This window comes from Dama dama, chromosome 33 (assembly GCF_033118175.1).
Source record: "Dama dama isolate Ldn47 chromosome 33, ASM3311817v1, whole genome shotgun sequence".
Lineage (NCBI taxonomy): Eukaryota > Metazoa > Chordata > Mammalia > Artiodactyla > Cervidae > Dama > Dama dama.
This window is the reverse complement of record NC_083713.1, coordinates 28,064,938-28,084,666: the sequence shown is the minus strand read 5'-3', so window position 1 is coordinate 28,084,666 and position 19,729 is coordinate 28,064,938. Positions and strand designations below refer to the sequence as shown.

The following is a 19,729-nucleotide window of genomic DNA, read 5'->3' as shown; positions in this document are numbered from 1 at the left end:
TCTATCACCTCCACACTAGCTTTGTTCACAGTGATGCTTTCGAAGGCCCACTTGACTTCACATTCCAGGAGAGCCACCTAGGAAGCCCTAAATATATAGTAAATTTATATAATAAACATAAACACATAATAAAACTACATAAATGCTTTCTCAACTAAATTGCAAACTTCTAAGGGTGGTATCAAAGCTGCTCACAAATTACTTGTTTGATTACACAAAAATGATGCTTGTCTGACACAAATTTAATCGGAAGAAAGTTACTTCATATTTCTCAAGGTGGCTCCTTATATCCTAGTAGAGAGGAAGAAGGAAGTGACTGAAGAGTGTGACAGTATACAGGCTATACTCCAGTTAGAGTCACTGCAATGACAAACAAATATGTACTTTATGTCTTGACTACTGTGTTGCTGCTGCTGCTGCTGCTGCTAAGTCGCTTCAGTCGTGTCCGACTCTGTGCGACCCCAAAGACGGCAGCCCACCAGGCTCCCCCGTCCCTGGGATTCTCCAGGCAAGAACACTGGAGTCGGTTGCCATTTCCTTCTCCAGTGCATGAAAGTGAAAAGCGAAAGTGAAGTCGCTCAGCTGTGTCCAACTCTTAGCAACCCCATGGACTGCAGCCCACCAGGCTCCTCCATCCATGGGATTTTCCAGGCAAGAGTACTGGAGTGGGGAGCCATTGCCTTCTCCGTGACTATTGTGTTAGCTTAACATTTACTGGGTCATGGTTCCATTTTGTGATGGAAAAGAAGTGTAGGGTCAGCTTCCAAAAGAGTTTTGGTAGGAACGTTTGTTTCTGCCACCAGAGAGCCCCACTCTCATTATGTACCCTCTATTAAGTCTCTTTTGGCATACCCTGAACTGAATACAAGTTTAACTAAAGTATTATTTGCGTAATGAAATTATATGGATAAGTGGTATTTTATTTGAAGTAGCACAAAGAAGCACAGCTAAAAGTATTCTAATTACCCAAAAGAAGTCAGGAAAGGAAGGAGAAACTAAAGATCTAAACTAAAGATGGAACAATTAAAAAAACAAATAGCAAGATGCCATATTTAAATCCAACCATATCTGTAATTATATTAAGTGTAAATGGACTCCAGTTAAAAGACAAAGGTTGTTAACTTGTATGAAAAAGCAAGACTCAACCATATACAGGTCTCCTCCACTATCCGAAAGTAGAGCATTCCTGTGAAAACCTTTTGTAAGCCAAAATGGCATAAAGCAAAAAAGCAATTAGCACACATCTTGCTAACAGATGCACAAAATAAATCAAGGTAAAGCAAGGTGCTCAAAGCTATGGTGGCTTGATGTTGAGTGTAGTTCCCAGGGAAGGAGCTCAGAGGTGCCACTCTCGATGGTTAGAGTTTGCACTGCCTCTCTACAACAGCTCACTGCAAAACAAACACTGAAAGCTATTTTCACTTTTCACCTCTTTTTGTATAAGTGAAAATCCTCTTCAGATTTCTTTGATTTAGTAAAAACAGGTACCAATATAGGTCTTTCATCAAAGTGAAGTAGGTAAAGCAAACTTTCAAAAAGCAGGGCATACCTGTACTGTCTATAAGAGAAGCACTTTAAAGATACAAATAGATTACAATTAAAAAAGAGATACCATGAAAACACTGCATGAAAAATACCGGTGGAGGTATAATAACAGACAAAGTAGACTTAAAAAAAGACTAGTACACTTAATAATGATGAGCCAATTCATCAAGACATAACAATCCTAAATGTGCATATACCTGATAACAGAGTTTCAGAATACATGAAGCAAAAACAGAAATTTTAAAAGGAAAAATTCATTTCACAGCAATACTTGAGACTTCTAAAAATTTGAGTATAAATGCTTTACAATGTTGTGTTAACTTCTGCTGTACAACGTGAATCAGCTGTAAGTATACATATATCCCCTCCTCTGGAGCCTCCTTCCCACACCCACTTCCATCCTCCCCCCCAGGTCATCAGAGAGTACGGAGCTGAGTTACCTGTACCACACGGCAGCTTCCCACCAGCTATCTACTTTACACGTGGTAGTGTATATACGTCAGTGCTACTCTCTCATCCCCACCCTCTTCTTTCTCCACTGTGTTCACAAGTTCATTCTTTACATCTGTGTCTCTATTCCTGCCCTGCAAATAGGCTCATAAGTACATTTTTCGAGATTCCACATATATGTGTTAAAATACAGCATTTGTTTTTCTCTTTCTGACATACTTCCCTCTGTATGACAGACTCTAGGTGAGGTTAATAGCCCTCTCTCAGTAATAAACAGAACAGCACTCAGAAACAAATTATCAAAAAATCAATAAGGACACAGAAGATATGAACACTATCAACTTAACCTGAATGACATTTATAGAAAGAGCAATATAACTAATAACAGCAGAAAACACATTCCTTCAAGTGAACATGGAACATTTGCAAAGGCAGACCATATATGGTGAGGTATAAAAAAAGTCCTAATAAATTCCAATGTATTAAAATCATATAAACTATGCTTTCTGACCACAATGGCAATATAAATATTAATATTTTTGATGAACTGACTCATTAATTCTCATTAATAAGTATCCCTCCTTATTTTGAGTAATAGTCATTTTCTTGAAGTCTATTTTGTCTCATATTAATGTAACCCCACCAGCTGTCTTGTGCAGTGTTGTGTAGGGTATATCTTTTAAAAAACATTCTGTTTACATTTAAAAGAAGGAGCAGATTACTGATTCTTGCTTTTTTATCCAAACATATCTAGAAAAATTCTCAAATGTTTTGAAGTTAAGCAATGTACTTCTATACAACCTATGATTCCAAGATTTACATGAGTTAGTAAATCTTAAGGCAAATCAGAAAGTATATTGAACTGAATCATAATCAAATCTTAAAATACCAAATTTTATGAAATGTATCTAAAGCAATGTTTAGAGGAAATTTTATAGCTTTAAATGCTTTTATTAGAAAGGAAGAAAGATCTCAAATCAGTGATCTCACCTTCAATTTCAAGAAGCTAGAAAAACACTAAATCTGATGAAAAGTATGTAGAATGAAGGAAATAATCAAAAATAAAAGCAGAAATCAATGAAATAGAAAATGAATAGGAAAGATCAAGGCCAAAATTTGATTCTTTGAAAATATGAATAAAAGTGACAAACCTCTGGCAAGACTGATACCACACATTTGTGTTTCAGAAAATAAAAATTTCTAGTAACAGGAAGGAAAGAGGAGACACCACCATAGACCCTATAGACCTGGAAAAAGGTAACAGGGAGATATGGTGAACAATTTTATTTTCTTTATTAAATGGGATTAATGCCTTGTAAAATACAGTTTACCAATAATAACTTATGTAGCACAAGAAAAAATTGAAATAGCCCTAAATTTATTAAGTAAATTAAATTTATAATGAAAAGCAAGCAAACATCACACCCATTAGAATGGGTATATGGGCTGCAGTCCATGGGGTTCCAAAAAGAGTAGGACCTGACTTAGTGACTAAACAAAAACACATTTTAAAAAGCTCAGAAATTAACAAGTGTTGGTAAGGATATGGAGAAACTGGAGTCCCTGTGAGTTGCTGGTGGGAATGTAAAATGGTACAGTTGCTGTGAAAAATAGTATAACAATTCCTCAAAATATTAAATATGGAATTACCATACAATCTACCAATTTTATTTCCGGATATATACCTAACCAAAGTGAAAGTGGGGACTCAAAGAGATAACTGCACACCACATTTATAGCAACATTATTGACAATAGACAAAAGGTGGAAACGATCCAAATGTCCATCAAAGATGAATGGACATCCTTTTATGATATACACATGAAATAGAATATTACTCAGGCTTTAAAGAAGGGAATTTGGAACATGCTGCAACATTGATAAGCCTTGAAGGCATTATGCAAGTGAAGTAAGCCAACTGCAAAAAGACAAATGTTTTATCATTCCTCTTATATGAAGTTCCTAGAATGATCAAAAGTTCATAGAGAGATAAAGTAGAATGATGGTGTCAGGCACTGGGAAGAGGAGAAAAAGAGTTCAGTGTTTAACAGATATAAAGCTTTAGCTGGGGGAAGATGAAGAAGTTCTGGAGATGACTGGCTGTGATGTTTGTACAACAGTGTGAATAAGGTGAATGCCACTGCGCTGTACACCTGAAAACAGCTACAACAGTAAATTTTATGTATATTTTACCACAATGAAAACAAACCAAGAAAACCTTCCTACAAAGAAAACTGGAAGCTCTGATGGCTTCACTAATGAATATCAAACGGTTAAGGGAGAAATAACACCAATCCTACACAGACTCTTTCAGAAAATAGAGGAGAAAACACTTAGCAATTTGTTTATGAGACCAGCATAATGTGGTGGAAAAGCAATATCCTTGTATGAAATAAGGCTTTGAATACTGGCAACATTGTTACAATTCAGTTTTCACACAGACTTAGGACTTCTCATTATAGTTCCGAATTATCTAGTGTTTGTCAGGAATAAAACTTGCAGATATTCCAAAGGGGGAAGCCTGGCACGAGTTTTCCAGGCATGTCTTGGTGTGCAATTTTAATTGCTAAGGCTTATATTCAGTTTGAGTTACAAAAGTCCAGAGCAGAGAAATACAAAGGCAACAAGAATCTCCACAAATCCTTGTCGGGTGTTTGAGAGTGTTTTTATTTACTCTTGGAAGCCCTTGAAAAGGTTTGTGGTTTTGACCTTTTACTTCACTTCGCTCAAACTAATTCTGCCATATCAAATTCTTGGCCATATATAATCAAGTGGTATGTCTGTGACGTACTTTGCCTATAGGTTCTCACGTTCAGCTCACCATCCTATAACACAGTTCTTCCTCTCACGTCCTGTCAAGGTCAAAATGAAACACAATCAAGAAAGAATATGGCTTTAGGGCCATGACCCTCTGAGATCTCAACACCATGACTCAAGCATGAATAGTCAAGTGGCTAAAGCAATTACTAAGGAACAGATCCAGAAAGGAACTGAAGCTCATACAGGTATCAAAGTGACAGAATTTCATTATCAGTAGCATTTATTATGCTATAACTACATTGGTATGCCATGAAGAGCTGACAGACTTCCTGCCAGCTATCAGATGTAGGTAAGAGTGCACCCATTTTAGAATGCAAGGAAATGACCAAACACATAAAATGACTTGGATTCCACATATATATATCATATGACATGCCAAGGAGAAGATGGTTTTAATACAAGTTTTCTGAGTTCACCATTAACACCATATTACACTTGGAGCAAAAGCAAGTGTAGAGAATAGATCTCTGCCCTGCCTCCAAATTGTGGCTAAATGCTTTTGCTTTCCACTAAAATGGAGCCCTTTTCACAGAGACTGACAGCCCTTACCGTACCAACAAACTATATCATATTCTTCCAGTTAGGTAAGATGTACACAGGATATTTCATGTTACAAACATGAAAAAGTGTCTAGTACTTGAAAATATTATTTTTGTAGAGTAATTGTCTTAAGTACTTTTTAAATAAAGAAAATGATTTTAGTAAAGGGAAATACTCCATACCATACTTTGCAATTTGAACAAATATTTGAGGAAGTAAACCAGCAATCCCAATTTATCTTTCATTTAAATATTAATTTTAAAAAGTTAAGCATTTACGATGCTTGAGGCCCTGTTCTAAGCATTTAGTATTATCTTAATCTCTATTTACCTATCAAAGTAGTTCTACTTTTATATTCATATTGCAGAGTAAAACCTCATACAGAATGAAATAAAGCAACATGCTTAAAGTTACCCCACCAAAAACTAACAAGGCTTCAACTTGAACCCAAGCAGATGAATGAGAGAGCCTATACTCTACCTTTTATTTTTTTAAAATCTTTATTATGCATATACATACAATATGCATCCTAGTTTCGTATACTACACATGCAAGAAGCATCACAGTACTCATTCCCCAGTCTTTATTGGGGTTGCTAATTTGTTGTACTTGACATAAGGAGGCCCAGACTGTCTTTCCTCCATCTTTCTCACTTCTGTTTTTTTCTCTTGGGCCTTAATCAAATAGCAAGCAATGCCACTGGCAAACACCAGTCCCCTGATATAGGAAAGCAGAGTCATTCTCTTTTCAGTACTCAAATCTCAAGATATAGGCAAAGAGTGCTTCTATCACCTAAATAACATAAGATTGTTAACACCCAGTTCTTCTCACTGGCCCTCTACTTTTACACAGCTGAGGAGTAGAAGCAAAGAAGGGCTTATTTCCTTTGCTATTAGGCTTGAGCCTAAGACGGCTTTCTCACATCTCAATACTATTGGAAGAGCACCAAAGAACTAGAGCAGACAGTGCTGCTGTTTGTGCGGCTCTGTAATGGTTATCCGTGGAGCACTTGGCTGACTCTGAGTTGCCTCCCTAAGAATAATTCCCTGTAGTCTCAGCTCACTGAAATCTCAAGGAAGGAAACTGCCATTAATCATACACTAAATGCTTGCCCTTTGTTTAAAAGTTAACTTCCCTTGGATGTTTCCTGGGCTCTGAGCATCCTTTAAATGAATAAATTAGTGAGACATACATGTTTTTACCTCTGTAACTATTTAGCTTTTCTTCTCAGCTGGGAAGCTGGTACAAAGGTTTCATTCAGAGGAACAAACATCATCTAGATAAACCTGCGCTAACATTACCTGAGAGGCTACCATTAATGAAAGCAAATTAAAGTGCTATTGTTGTACTGTTTTAAATAGTGAAAGCCGACAGGTAAGAAACATTAAAGTATCAACTATACCTGAGTGACAACTGAAGCTTCAATTAACCCTGGCAATTTCAGGGAACTCTTTAACTGTGACCATCTGTAAGGCAGAGCTCAGGCAACACATACATCTTGTTTTAATCTTTCTTTGGATGATTATAATTTCAAAGTATAAATAAGGTTATTAGCAAGAACAGAACAATTACAGTAAATATTTGCAGAGCACTTTGATCACACTATGACGTCAGTCACGCTGCAGCTTCAAAATGGGAATCTCATGCTGTGTTTGCTCTGCATGGCCACCCTTGAACGTGTCACTATGCATACACTCACACACAGAGGTTAAGGGACTCGCACATTGTATGAGGAACTTCATGTAAACCCATCTCAAAGCTGCCCTTATACTCAATATCTGAAGGATATACTGTTCTAATTGCTCTGGAATTTGTCTCCCAAAACATTATGCTGGACCAGAATGAAATCTGTTTTAACTTACCCACCTGGCATTTCACATTTTTGTGCACTACAGTAACTTCTGGAAGTAGTAATCAGACTTGGTGGACTGAGAAAAGGTATTAAGTTACATGCATACTTTATGTGTTACCAATCCTTATGACTATTAGTAAAAAACTCACATGGATGAAGTTAATGGAATTCTACTCTCAGTGAGGCTTCTCCTTTCTGATTCACTGCAAATGTCTCTAACCCTAAGTACACTAGATAGCAGGAGATGCTTATACCTGTAGGCAAGATTTACCCAGTCATGTTTGGACTAATGTATCAATAAGGCTGTCCCAGAACAAAATGGAGCATTATAAAGAATTCAAGTTATAAGTGAATGTTATCCATAAAAAAAAATCTGAAATGTAATAAGAATAAAAAGCACCCAAATGAATGTATTTCCATAATTTCAAAGCAATGTGGGGTTTAGGTAGGCAGAGATTATAGCACCATGCAAACTCTATTTTAAAGAACTATAATTAGCTATAACTTGGAAAAAATCAAGGCAAAATGCACCATAATCTATCAGGTAAAATTTTGACTGTCACATCATAGGAGGCATGACACAGTCAGTAAAGGCACCAGAGAATGGAAAGTAAAATTCACAAGAGTGATACAACTTCTACATGAAAACAGAAAAGCTGAAAGTTTCCAGGGAGCAATATAGAAAGCTATAGATTATAGAGTGGGTGGACAGAGTATGTTAGATTCCTCATTAGGTGCGCTTGCGATTTCCACCAATTAAAGTTAGATGTTGCTCCCACGGGGATCACCCCCTTTTCTCCTTTCGTTTTCAAGAGTCTTCTCAGCCTGGTCGTCTTCTACCCTCAGGCCGTTTATCAAACAGAAAACAGATCCCTGATTTCCTTGTAGCCTTGTGATTACCTGGAGCTTAATTCCTACATCTTGATCTTACTGAAAAGATTAGCCTTCCTAAAAATTCACCATCTCATCTGCTCTTGCAGTTTTGTTCTAGATGACAGAAATCTGTTAAATGGCAAAAGTCTTGCTTCCATACAGAAGAGAAAGGAGTTGAAGGATAGCTTGCTGGCACCCTCAACTCTGCCTTTTTCCTGAAAAGAAAGTGATGCTGTGACAGGAGAGAGAAAGGGCCTAGTTCTTGATGGTATCACTGAACAGGGAAACCAATGATAGTTACGACTTTCCTCTGGATTTCCTACTAGATGAGAAAAATAAATCCTTATATATTTTAGCCACTATTAGGTTTTCTGTAATTATCACCCAAGAGGAGCTAAACATAACATCCATTACTGGATCTATTAGAAATTCAGGGACAAGTCTTCTTGGTTCCTGCCCTCAAGAATCCTACTACCATGTGAAGAAGAAAGAGATGCAGAGTCCTGTTAAATGTGTAATAGAGGTGAGTATAAAGTGCTATTAGAGTACAGAGGAATGAGTGATTAAGTCTCTTGCTTATGGTTAGGGAAAGCTTCTTGGTGGAGTCAACATCCGTACTGGGTCTAGAAGAGTGAGTAACAACATTCCAAGGAGATAAGAATAAAAGCCAGGGCACCTCAGACAGAGGGACTAGCAGAAATAAAGACAAAGAAGTGTGAAAATATGTGGTATTACATATTCAGGGAATCAAAATAGTTTGAAAAAAGATGCTAAGTAAGTCTGGAAATGAGTTGAACCTGTTACACTAAGGGCAGTATGAAGAAGCTACAATACAAATATACTGGAATTGGACTATTAAGAAACAGATGGTAGGAACCAGGTTTCTCACCAGGAGTGAAAGGTTACAGATAAGTGAGGGGAGAAAACCAGAATAATTCACATGGTGATGAATTAGAATTGGAAGTCATCAGTATGAATTCATATTTAGGTTAATCTAAATATAGATGTTACATACAGAACTATTTGGAGATCTGTGTATAAACCAGGGTTAGCACACACACATATATTTCCTTATTCTGCTAGTTCTGAAGCAACGAGCACACCAGGGACCCAGATCTTGGTTTCTAATACCATTCTCTAATAAAAGCAATCAGGGCTCCTCGGAGAAAACATCTGATGCTAGAACTGGGGCAGGGAATATATAAAATGAGCCTGTAGCATGGTGCCAGAAAGTAAGGAACTGCTCAAACACAAACAAAAAAACAACCCACAACAAAAAGGATGTGTCAAAGGGACACATAAGCCACCTGAAAGTGCTCCCAAAGGCCAAAGCTGAAATACTTTGAGCAATGAAATAATTTTGACTTATAACCCAAAGTATAAAGTAAACATCCATGTGTTCATATTGACAGAAATGGTTGAATAAATGAATAAGTAAATGGGGAAGAAGAGACAAACCTTCCGAGACTTTCAAAATAATTGACGTAGACATTCCACTCTCAAGGAGGTGGAACATAACTCCTCATTCCTTAAATGCGGGCTATGCATAGTTACCTCCGCTAAAGAGCACAGTGTGGGAAGTGGGGGAGTAACTCTGCAGTGGAGAAACTTGACTACTACCTCAGTCAGGTGATCGAAGTTAACATCAACAATAAGTCAGGGTGACAGTATATATTCTTTATATGGCGTTTCCCAGGTGGCGCGAGTGGGAAAGAACCCGCCTGTCAATGCGGACGTTTGATCACTGGGTTGGGAAGATCCCCTGGGAAAGGGCACGGCGACCCACTCCAGGATTCTTGCCTGGAGAATGCCATGGACAGAGGAAGGAGCCTGCCAGGCTACAGGCCATAGGGTCTCAAAGAGTCAGACATGACTGAAGCGCCTTAGCACACACACATTCTTCACATGATATGATGAGAACAGCACTTTGCCTCCAATCTAATCTGAGAAAAACATCAGACAAAGCCCAATTGCGGAACACTGAACAAAATACCTGACCATATTCCCCCAAGCTGTCAAGGTCATCGAAAACAAGTTGAATCTGAGAAACTGCCAGAGCCACAAGGTGTCTGAAGAGACATGATGACTAAATGTAATATATCTTCGATCGGATCCTATGACAAAGCAGGTTATTAGGTAAACACTTTTTAAAAACCTGAATAAACAACGGAGGCAGATAGAAGAATATCTGTTAAGACACAAAGAATCCCAAGTATCTTAGTAGGATGAGAGAAAAATAATCCAATGTTTGAAATAAAACAGACTGGAAGATACTGGAAAGAGATGAATTGATAACAAACAAGTTTCAAGAAGCGGGAGGCAGGGAGAAGTACACAGAAAACAAGTTACCCGTGTAAGTTGTCAAGCACATTCTCATCTTCTGATGAGTGAGAACAGGTGTGTTTGTAGTGGAAGGGCAGATTGTTAAGAGAGCCCTTTCCCAAAGCTCTCTTCTCTGTGAAGTAAGAGGCTAGAAGGTATGGGACCTTGAGAAAAGAAGGAACAGTAAAAAAAAAAAAAAAAAAAGAGAGAGAGAGAGAGAAAGGAAACTAACACTTGAGTAAACGAATGTCAGCAACATAACCTGGCCATATGAAGTCTCAACTCAAATTATGATGATTTATTGTCTGCCTCCTGAGTACTCACTCCCAATGCCAAGAGCTCGTGGACTTGGGATCTATGAGTTTGCAGAGAAGCCACAGTGGACCTATCGAAGCCAGAGACGGACTGCACAACCTACACTAAGCCAATCAGTAGATTCCAAACTTGTGGGCACTGAGGCTGGTTCAGAGGTCAGCATGAGACTAAGTCTGGCCAACAGAGTGCATCTTTTAGGTCTAGTTCTAGAGATTTCGGGACAAAGACAATTTCTCATAACTGTTACACATAAAAGAGGAAGCATGAAGCCCTGGAATTCTTGAAAGCTGTATCAGTCATCTCAGGCTGCCTTAAAAAAAAATACCAGACTGATTGGTTTAAACAATGGAAATTCATTTTCTCACAGTTCTAGAAGCTAGAAGTCCAAGATCAAGGTGGCATAAGGGTTGATTTCTGGTGAGGTCCTTCTTGCTGTTTTCTTGCTGTGTCCTTACATGGCCTTCCATCTTGCATGCTTGTGGAGAGATATCGGATATCTCGACTTACAAGGACAGGGTTCTATTGGATTAGGGCTCTACCCTTATGACCTCAACTTTTATTTCCTCTGTAAAGGCCCTATCTCCAAATAGAGTCACATGGCGGGTGTGGATCTTCAACACCTGAATTTTCGGGGAGGGGACACAATTCAGTAGATAACAAAAGCTATCTTGAAGCTATGTGGCCTAAGGATGATGGCATGGTACAAATTTAGGATGAAGCCAACTATGAAGAAAGAAAACTGGGAAAATTAAAAGAAGTTAGGTTCCACTATTAGAGTAAGTTTCATTTGAAGCCAGTCCCACATCTGGCTTTTTCAGTTATTGAGCCAATATATTACCTTAATTGTTCAGGCCAGTCTGAATTTTCTGTTATCTCCAACCAAAAGTAACCTAAATAATAAAGCAGTGTGTGATTTCCCCTACCACCAGGCGGTCTGAGGGAAAATACTCAGTTTTACCTATATTAGGCCTGTCTAAGCTGGTAGTACAGAAAGCAGTGGTGATTTAGGATGTGAAATTGAGGGAGAATATAACTGAGGACCATAAAGTAAGTCCAAAATGACTGGAAATTTAAAAATAAAGAGGAGAGAGGAAGGACTAGGGGTAGGGGAAGGTTGATGGACTTGATGTGGCTGAAGTCTGGGTCTAACAGGAAACAAGGTGAAGTAAAGACAGATAGAAGGTACTGGTTAGTAATCAGGCCTTCTGAGTTTGCTAACCAGTATCACCTAGTAACAAAAACAGTAACACTGTAATGAGGAGATGGAAATCTTGCTTTGAATGAAAGCAATGTGGGAGAACCACAGGTCATGAACGCCTAGGGGAAAAAAAAAACTTCCTAGCATGGACAAAAAGCTGAAATACAGACTCCTATCCACTACCTCATTTTAACATTTAGCAGGTCATTATAACAAATCTCCATCCTTTGCTCCTCAGGATCAATCCCCCACTAGACACATCTAAGAGTCTATGACAATTTTTTAAAATTGTATATTATGATAACCCAAAAATAAAATCAATACGAGCAAATGTGTAAAAGCTACTTGATTTCCGGGCCTATATGTGCATTTATGATCTTATTGCAACAAGCAACACAGATGGAAATGATACCTCTGAGTACACGGCACACTGTAAAAGATTCTGCAGTATTCGGAATCGAGACAAGTGGTGAGGGAATTAAGACACACAGCGCACACAGTACAGATAGGGTGAAGTCAAAAGAGCCTATGTGGTGGTGGTCAGTACCTTGTTTATAATGACAGCCGCAATTTAGTTTTGGTAAAACATCAGCAGTCACATTAAAATGTTGCTAATTTGAATTTTATTGGCTTTGTGGTTGTATCTGTGCTTATTTTGACTTTATAGTTGAAAATGAGCTCTGCACAAGGAACTTATATCCAGATTTATGCAAGACATTAACTCAGGGAGAATATTTTTCCTTTAAATGGAGGTTTATGTATTTTTCAACATTGAGTAATACAGTATTAGAAGATTCTGTTCTAGAAAATTCTTCTCCCACTTCTTCTTAACAGCAGAAATGCTCCAAGTCAGGCAGAATCACCTCAATTCTCCTTTGAAAACCATTTCAGATGAAGAGAAAAAGGGTTTGGATTAAGTTGAATCCAGGCTCTGCCACTTACTACCACATAACCTCTGACATGATACTTAATTTTGTTAACCTCAATTTCCTCAATAACATGTGACTAATAAGTTTACTGCAAAATATGAGAAGGTTAATCAATTGGAAAAGTAAATGGCAACCCATTCCAGTATTCTTGCCTGGGAAATCCCATGGACAGAGGAGCCTGACAGGCTACAGTCCATGGGGTTGCAAAAGAGTTGCACACGACTTAGCAACTAAATAACAACATAGGAGGTGATCTATCTAGCATATATGTAGCACACTGCTGGGTGATATAAGTGCTCAATAGTTGATACTACTGTTGTTACCATTAGTCTGGCTCTTCTTACAGTCTCCATATGGCTTTATGAATACTACAGGGTCAAGTCTTCCACTATGTTTATTATACAGCCCTAAAGTATCCCCAACTTTCCAAGAAAGTGAAAGACTAATTTACCAGCGAAGTGGGGTAGTAGAGTAGAGAGTGCTGAACTGAGAACAGAATAAGCCTCAAGTTTAAATCATTGGTCCAACCAATCCATTAATTATCATTCTGGGGAAAGTCACATAATTTGCCCAAGGCTCACTTGTAAGATGGAGACAATTCCTAAGTCAAAAAGTTTATACAAAGAACAGTGAAAACTCCACTGTGTTTCACAAATGTAAAGTCAAATTGAGTGAATTCCAGAAACACTTCTAAAGGGCAAAATAACGAAATAACAAAATAACGAATTAGGAACACCATTCTCACTTTCCACTGTGAAGCAGGCAGGTATTGAGGTGATCCGTTAGGACAAAAAGACAAATTGAAAGTAACAACCAAGTCTTTTACTTACTGTAACAGTGCAAGCAAGAGGAAAAAGAGGCCCTAGCTTCCTTCCCAGTGTGGAACGGCACTAGGAAAGGATCAAGTGGATGCAACATGATGCGAGAAACTGTCTCATCACCCAGGACCCCTGAAAAAGAGACTAATGCCTTTCTGTGGGCCCATGGACAGTGAGTGGGTGGGTCAGGAAGAGGGAAAGAGTCCAGAGTGTCTCCTCTGAGGCTCCCAGTAAGGAGTCCTCTGAATGCAGGCATCTAGTCTAGGAACTGTCAAATCAAAAAAACTAAAACAATTCAGTAACGAGATTGATGTCTTTTTTCAAAGGAAAATCATACATGGATTGGGGGGTACAGTGCCTCACAAGCAGTGGAGCACTCTTCCCAAGTTGTTCTGGGCAAGAGCTGGTTTTATAGCACAATAGAAGAGGCAATATGGAAACAGGGCATGATTGCCTAGGAGGTCAGGGATTTTGTTATAAGGCTAGCAGGTCCTGTTTTCTAGTATACAGCAAGCTAGCTAAAATTTAATTCAGTTCAGTTCAGTTCACTCAGCCACATCAGACTCTTTGCGACCCCATGAACTGCAGCACAGCAGGCTTCCCTGTCCATCACCAACTCCCAGAGTTTGCTTAAACCCATGTTCTTTGAGTTGGTGATGCCATCCAACCATCTCATCCTGTCATCCCCTTCTCCTCCTGCCCTCAATCTTGCCCAGCATCAGGGTCTTTTCCAATGAGTCCGTTCTTTGAATCAGGTGGCCAAAGTATTCAGCTTCACCATCAGTCCTTCCAAAGAATATTCAGGACTGATTTCCTTTAGAATGGACTGGTTTGATCTCCGTGCTGTCCAAGGGACTCTCAAGAGTCTTCTCCAACACCACAGTTCAAAAACATCAATTCTTTGGCTTTCAGAGCTTTCTTTATAGTCCAGCTCTCCCATCCATACATGACTACTGGAAAAACCATAGCTTTGACTAGAGGGACCTTTATCGGCAAGCTAAAATTAGGTTGGTAGATTGTGACTGGAGTATGTTAGGTTTCCTCAACAGGTGTTTCCCATAAGTACAGGCTGACTGGGTTTAGAAACGTGACCTTGGGCCACTGAAGCAACATACATGAATCAACTTAATCAGAAGGCAGATGTACATAAGACAACGGCCACACACACGAGGTGAGTTGGGGAACAGAGGGAAGGAGGTCTTGACTGAAATCCCTCCAGAAAATGGCAATGCACTGGTTGTGTACTGATTCTGGTGTGCACACTGGTATGCACCAATTCTTTCAATGAGGCCTTGCAGGAAAAGACTTATAATTGCTTACAGTCAGGTCTGAAAGATCACACATCCAATTCCAACCTAGAGCCAGACTCCTCACCCACCCAAAGGAAAAAAAAAAGAGAGAATACAAGCATTCTTTACTTAACATATAATAAACTTATTCCAAGAAATTATATATAAACTAAAACATCAATACAGGGACTTCCCTGGCAGGTGAGTGATTAAGATTCCATGCTGTCAATGCAGGGGGTGTGGGTCTGATCCCTGGGCAGGGAAGTAAGATCCCACATGCCAGCAGGATGCAGCCAAGAAAAGAAAAAAAATCAATACATTTAAGATGATTAAAACAAACAGCCCATGAATAATAATGCCACAGCAAGTTGCTTTAAGAATAAATGAGAATGTTAATTATAGTCTTAACTTTCAAGGACCACAACCTGTAGAGAAACCTCAGTAATCATCAACATACAAAAGGTCTTACTTCTAAGACCATCTACAAGTCAGTTGTTATGAGCTCAGAATCACATTTTCTACAGGAGCATTTTAATTGATGATTAAGGTACCAGGTTAGACTACACATGCTTTTGAAATCCATAATGTGGATGAAAAGAAATTTGTTTATTTTAAATGATCTTAGAAAACAGGCAAATTCCAAATTCCATTTTCGCAAACAGCTGAAACACTGCCAATCCATAATGCCTGGGGCAACTGAATCTTATTTAATACAGAAAAACAATCTGATTAAATGATTCTTTTACAACAACAACAACAACAGCAAACACATAAAATCTGTCAACCATCTCTTTGACACCTGATAACATAAGGCATATCTACAAAGTTATGTTGCTTAACTAAAAATTACAACTCCACATCAAAATAAAGGTTGTCCTTTCAAATAAATCATGTTAAAAGATTACTATTTATTCCAATAACAGTAAAATATCTTTGAAAACATTATTTCAGATAATGTCCTCATAGCAAGTTAATTAATTCTTTTTCATATTCTCAGTGGTGGTAATTTTTCTTACAAGAATATATATCCTTTGTTGTCTTTAGAGTAAATTGTTCTTGCTGTCATAAATGTATAGATTTCCAACATAACCAGCTTGGAAGGATCATATTCATTAACATATAGTTTCTGGTATGTTCTGTTTCCTTAAACAGTCCTCAACAGTCATACCTCATAAATTACATAGTCCACACTATACTACCACAAATGATAGTATCCTTTCTGTTTATTCTGTTTTGAGAAGCCAAAACTATCTGGAAACACTGAGCTAGATTTAAGGTTTTTTTTTTAATTGATAATCAAAACAAAATATACAGAGGGAAAGATCCTTCTTCTGATTGTAACAAAAAAATATGAAATATCTAGGAATAAATTTATCCGTAAATGTACAGGAATGATAAGAAGAAAGCTATACAACTCTACAGAGGGGCATGGAAGATAATTAAAAGGAAGACAGTGGGTTTTTGGAATTGAATACTCAATATTGTGAAAAATGTAAATTCTGGTCAAAATTAAACTAATTCCAATCAAAGTTCCAAAAATGTTTGGGGAACCTGAACAAATAGTTTAAAGTTCATCTGGAAGAATAGACATATAGGAAGAATCAGGAAAATACTGGAGGGAAAATGAGTGTTGTTGACTGTCTTGGGGTAGGGTTAGGGAGGATGGGAGGAGTCCTTGTCCTTTCAGACACTACAAAACTCTACAAAGCAAAATGGCCTGGCCATGTCTACAGTGCCTGGATACACAATCAAAGCAGTGGAAGAGAACAGAAAGTCCAAAAACGAGCCAGAATTTGTGGTTCAGTTGCCAAGTCATGTCTGACTCTCTGAGAACCCATGGACTGCAGGACGCCAGGCTTCCTGGTCCCTATATACAAGAATTCCATTTGTAATAAAGCTAGTTTTCAAATCAGTAGGTTAAGGTTGGCCTATTCAAAGAAGTGCATTAAGAAAAGGGGCTACCTGGGCTTCCCTGGTGACTCAGATGGTAAAGAATCTGCTTGCAATTCAGAAGACTGAGGGATTGAACCAGGAAGATCCTTTGGAGAAGCAAATGGCTACCCACTTCCAGTATCCTAGCCTGGGAAGCCCCATGAACAGAGGAGACTGGTGGGCTACAGTCCATGGGATCACAAAGAGTCAGACACAACTGAGTGACTAACACTCACACCCACACATTTAGAAAAAATAAAGTTACATCCTTGCTCCATCTAATACCAAAATCAATTCCAGATGAATTAAAGTTTTCAATGTAAAAATACTTTTTAATAGATCTAGAAAAAATATATGTGAACACTTACTAAAAAGTGGGGTAGAAAAGACTCTTTTAAACATGATACCAAAGCCAACATAAAGTATAAAAGAAAAAAGACTGATTGCTTATAAGAATGACATACTATGCAAGACATTAGTGGATATAAATACAAAATGTTACAATGTGTTAATATGATTAATATGTAAGGAATGTTTAGAAAATAATTGAAAGTGACCTCTGTAGAAAATGTGCTAATACCATCAGTAAGCATTCACAAAAGAAATGCAAATGGCCACTAAAAATGTTAATTTTTGACACTTAAAAATGTTCATCACTCATAAATATTAATACCTTCTAGGGATGCTTTTGACTGCAAATAACAGAAGACACTATTCAAACTGGCTCAAATAATAAGAGAATATTCTCTCTCTTAACTGTAAGTCCAGAGGTTGGGCAAGTTCTTGGCATGGCTTCAGTTCTATAATATCATCAAGGACCCAGGTTCATGTCATTTCTCCATCTTGCTCTAAACAGCATCACCTTCATTCTAAGGCTGGTTGGCTTTGTCAATTACAAAATAGTTGCAGTGGTTCCAGGCATCACACTGGCATGACAATATCCACAGGAAGAAAAGGACCATCTCTTTCTCATGTCTCTTTAGCAATGAAGAAACCTTTTCACAAGCTCTTCGACAGACTTGCTCTCAGATTTCACTGGCCAGAATTGGATCACAGACTATTTCTAAATCAGTCTCTGGTAAGAGAAAGAGTTCCTATGACTAGTACCTTAGACCAGGGGTTCTCAGAATGTGGTCCTCAGATCCCAAGTGGCTCCCAAGACACTTTAAGGGGGTCTGCAAAAAGTCAGAAATATTTTCATAATACCATCAACATGTTATTTGCATTTTTTACTGTGGTGACATTTGCACTAACAGTGTATAGGCAATGGTAGATAAAACCACTAGTACCTTGGTCAGAATCAAGGGAACAGCACCAAACTTTAGGGGAGGTAATGCCTTCTTCACCAACCATACATTTGAAGAAAAAAACCCAAAAGGCCAATTTTACTTAAGCATATCCTTGAAGAAGCAATAAAGACTGTTTTCGTGGAACACCATTTTTACTTTAAAAATGTATTTTCTCAGAAACAAAGTAAGCCTGTCAAGAAAACAATGGACAGCATTTGTTGCCACTGATAAAATTCAAACCTTCAAGCAAAAATTAGAATTTTGTAAACCCTATGTCCACCACTGTGAGCTTAAGAGCTTACTGACACTTAAACACTGTTCTTATGAGAATAAAGTATTTTTGATGTTGTATAATGAAATGTGTCAACATTTGGAAGATCTCCACAACTCAGTGAACCAGTATTTTCCAGATGGCCAACATATGATGTCACAAAAACATGCATGGGTAAAGGATTCAAAGTGCAAGGTAGACCATGGATTTTAATGTAACAGTATTAAAAAAATTCACAGGTATGATTTCAAATATTATATTGCAATTAACATTTAAGAAACTACCACTTACTGGGATCAGTATAGGATCAAGGGAGATTCTTCATACTTATCTGAATAGACTATTCAAGCACTCCTTTCTTAACTAGAAAATTATAGATCTGTGTGAGATCAGCTTTCCTTCATATATATCAACCAGAACAACATAACAGACTTAATGCAAAAGCAAATATAAGAATCTAATCATCTTCTTTTAAGCCATACGTTAAGATTTGCAAAAATATAAAACCATGCTACTCTTCTAATGTTTTTCTTTTGAAAAAAATAGGTACTTTTAATAAAAAGGGTATTCATGCTAATATGCAACAGGCTTATTATTGCTATTTTAAAATGACTTAAATATTTACATTTTTTCTTAGGTTTAATTTCTAATACAGTAAATAATGATAACCATGATCCACATAAACAAAAGCTCTTGGAGGTCCTCTATAATTTTTCAGAGTGTCAAGGGGTCCTGTGACCAAAAAACTTGAGAACTACTGCCTTAATTTTCTGGGGTGACATGGAGAGTGGAAAGTTCACCAATTTTTAAAAAATGGTGCAATGTGTTATTCACTATCATTCTGGCAAAGGTAAAATGTGATCAGTAGCATGCAGTAAAAAGCATCCTCAAACACTGTCAGGGAGACTACACCAAGAGACCTTTCCTGAGGGAACTGTGGCAATACATGAACATTTTTAAATAAGAAATCTGATAGACACTCTACTTCTAGAAATATATCTTAAGAATATAATCAGAAGAATATATTAAGGATTTATCACAGCATTATACTGCAAAGTTGCAAACAATCCAAATACTCATCTTTAGAGGACCGACTATGTAGTTACTTAAAATGTTGGTAAAAACCTAAATTTGTTGATATAGAAAAAAGTCCATGACTTATTAGGTAGGGCTAAAAAGGTAAAAGATTCATGGGGTCACAAAGAGTCGGACATGACTGAGTGACTGAAATGAATTGAAAAAGGTACAAAAGAGTACCTATGGTATAACCGCTTTAAAAAATTAAT

The 19,729-nt window shown here is 37.7% G+C and overlaps 1 protein-coding gene across 4 annotated transcripts in view; it reads right to left on the bottom strand.

Moving 5' to 3' along the window:
• Positions 1-19,729, bottom strand: part of METTL8 (methyltransferase 8, tRNA N3-cytidine) — an 81,750-nt gene that overhangs the window by 49,472 nt on the left and 12,549 nt on the right. Inside the window, exon 2 of one of the 4 annotated variants that reach the window (XM_061135107.1) lies at positions 17,991-18,058. The exons of the other annotated variants lie outside the window; for them this stretch is intronic. The gene's annotated coding sequence lies outside the window, so the exon portion shown is untranslated. The remainder of the gene's footprint in view (positions 1-17,990; positions 18,059-19,729) is intronic. 4 annotated transcript variants of the gene reach the window in all.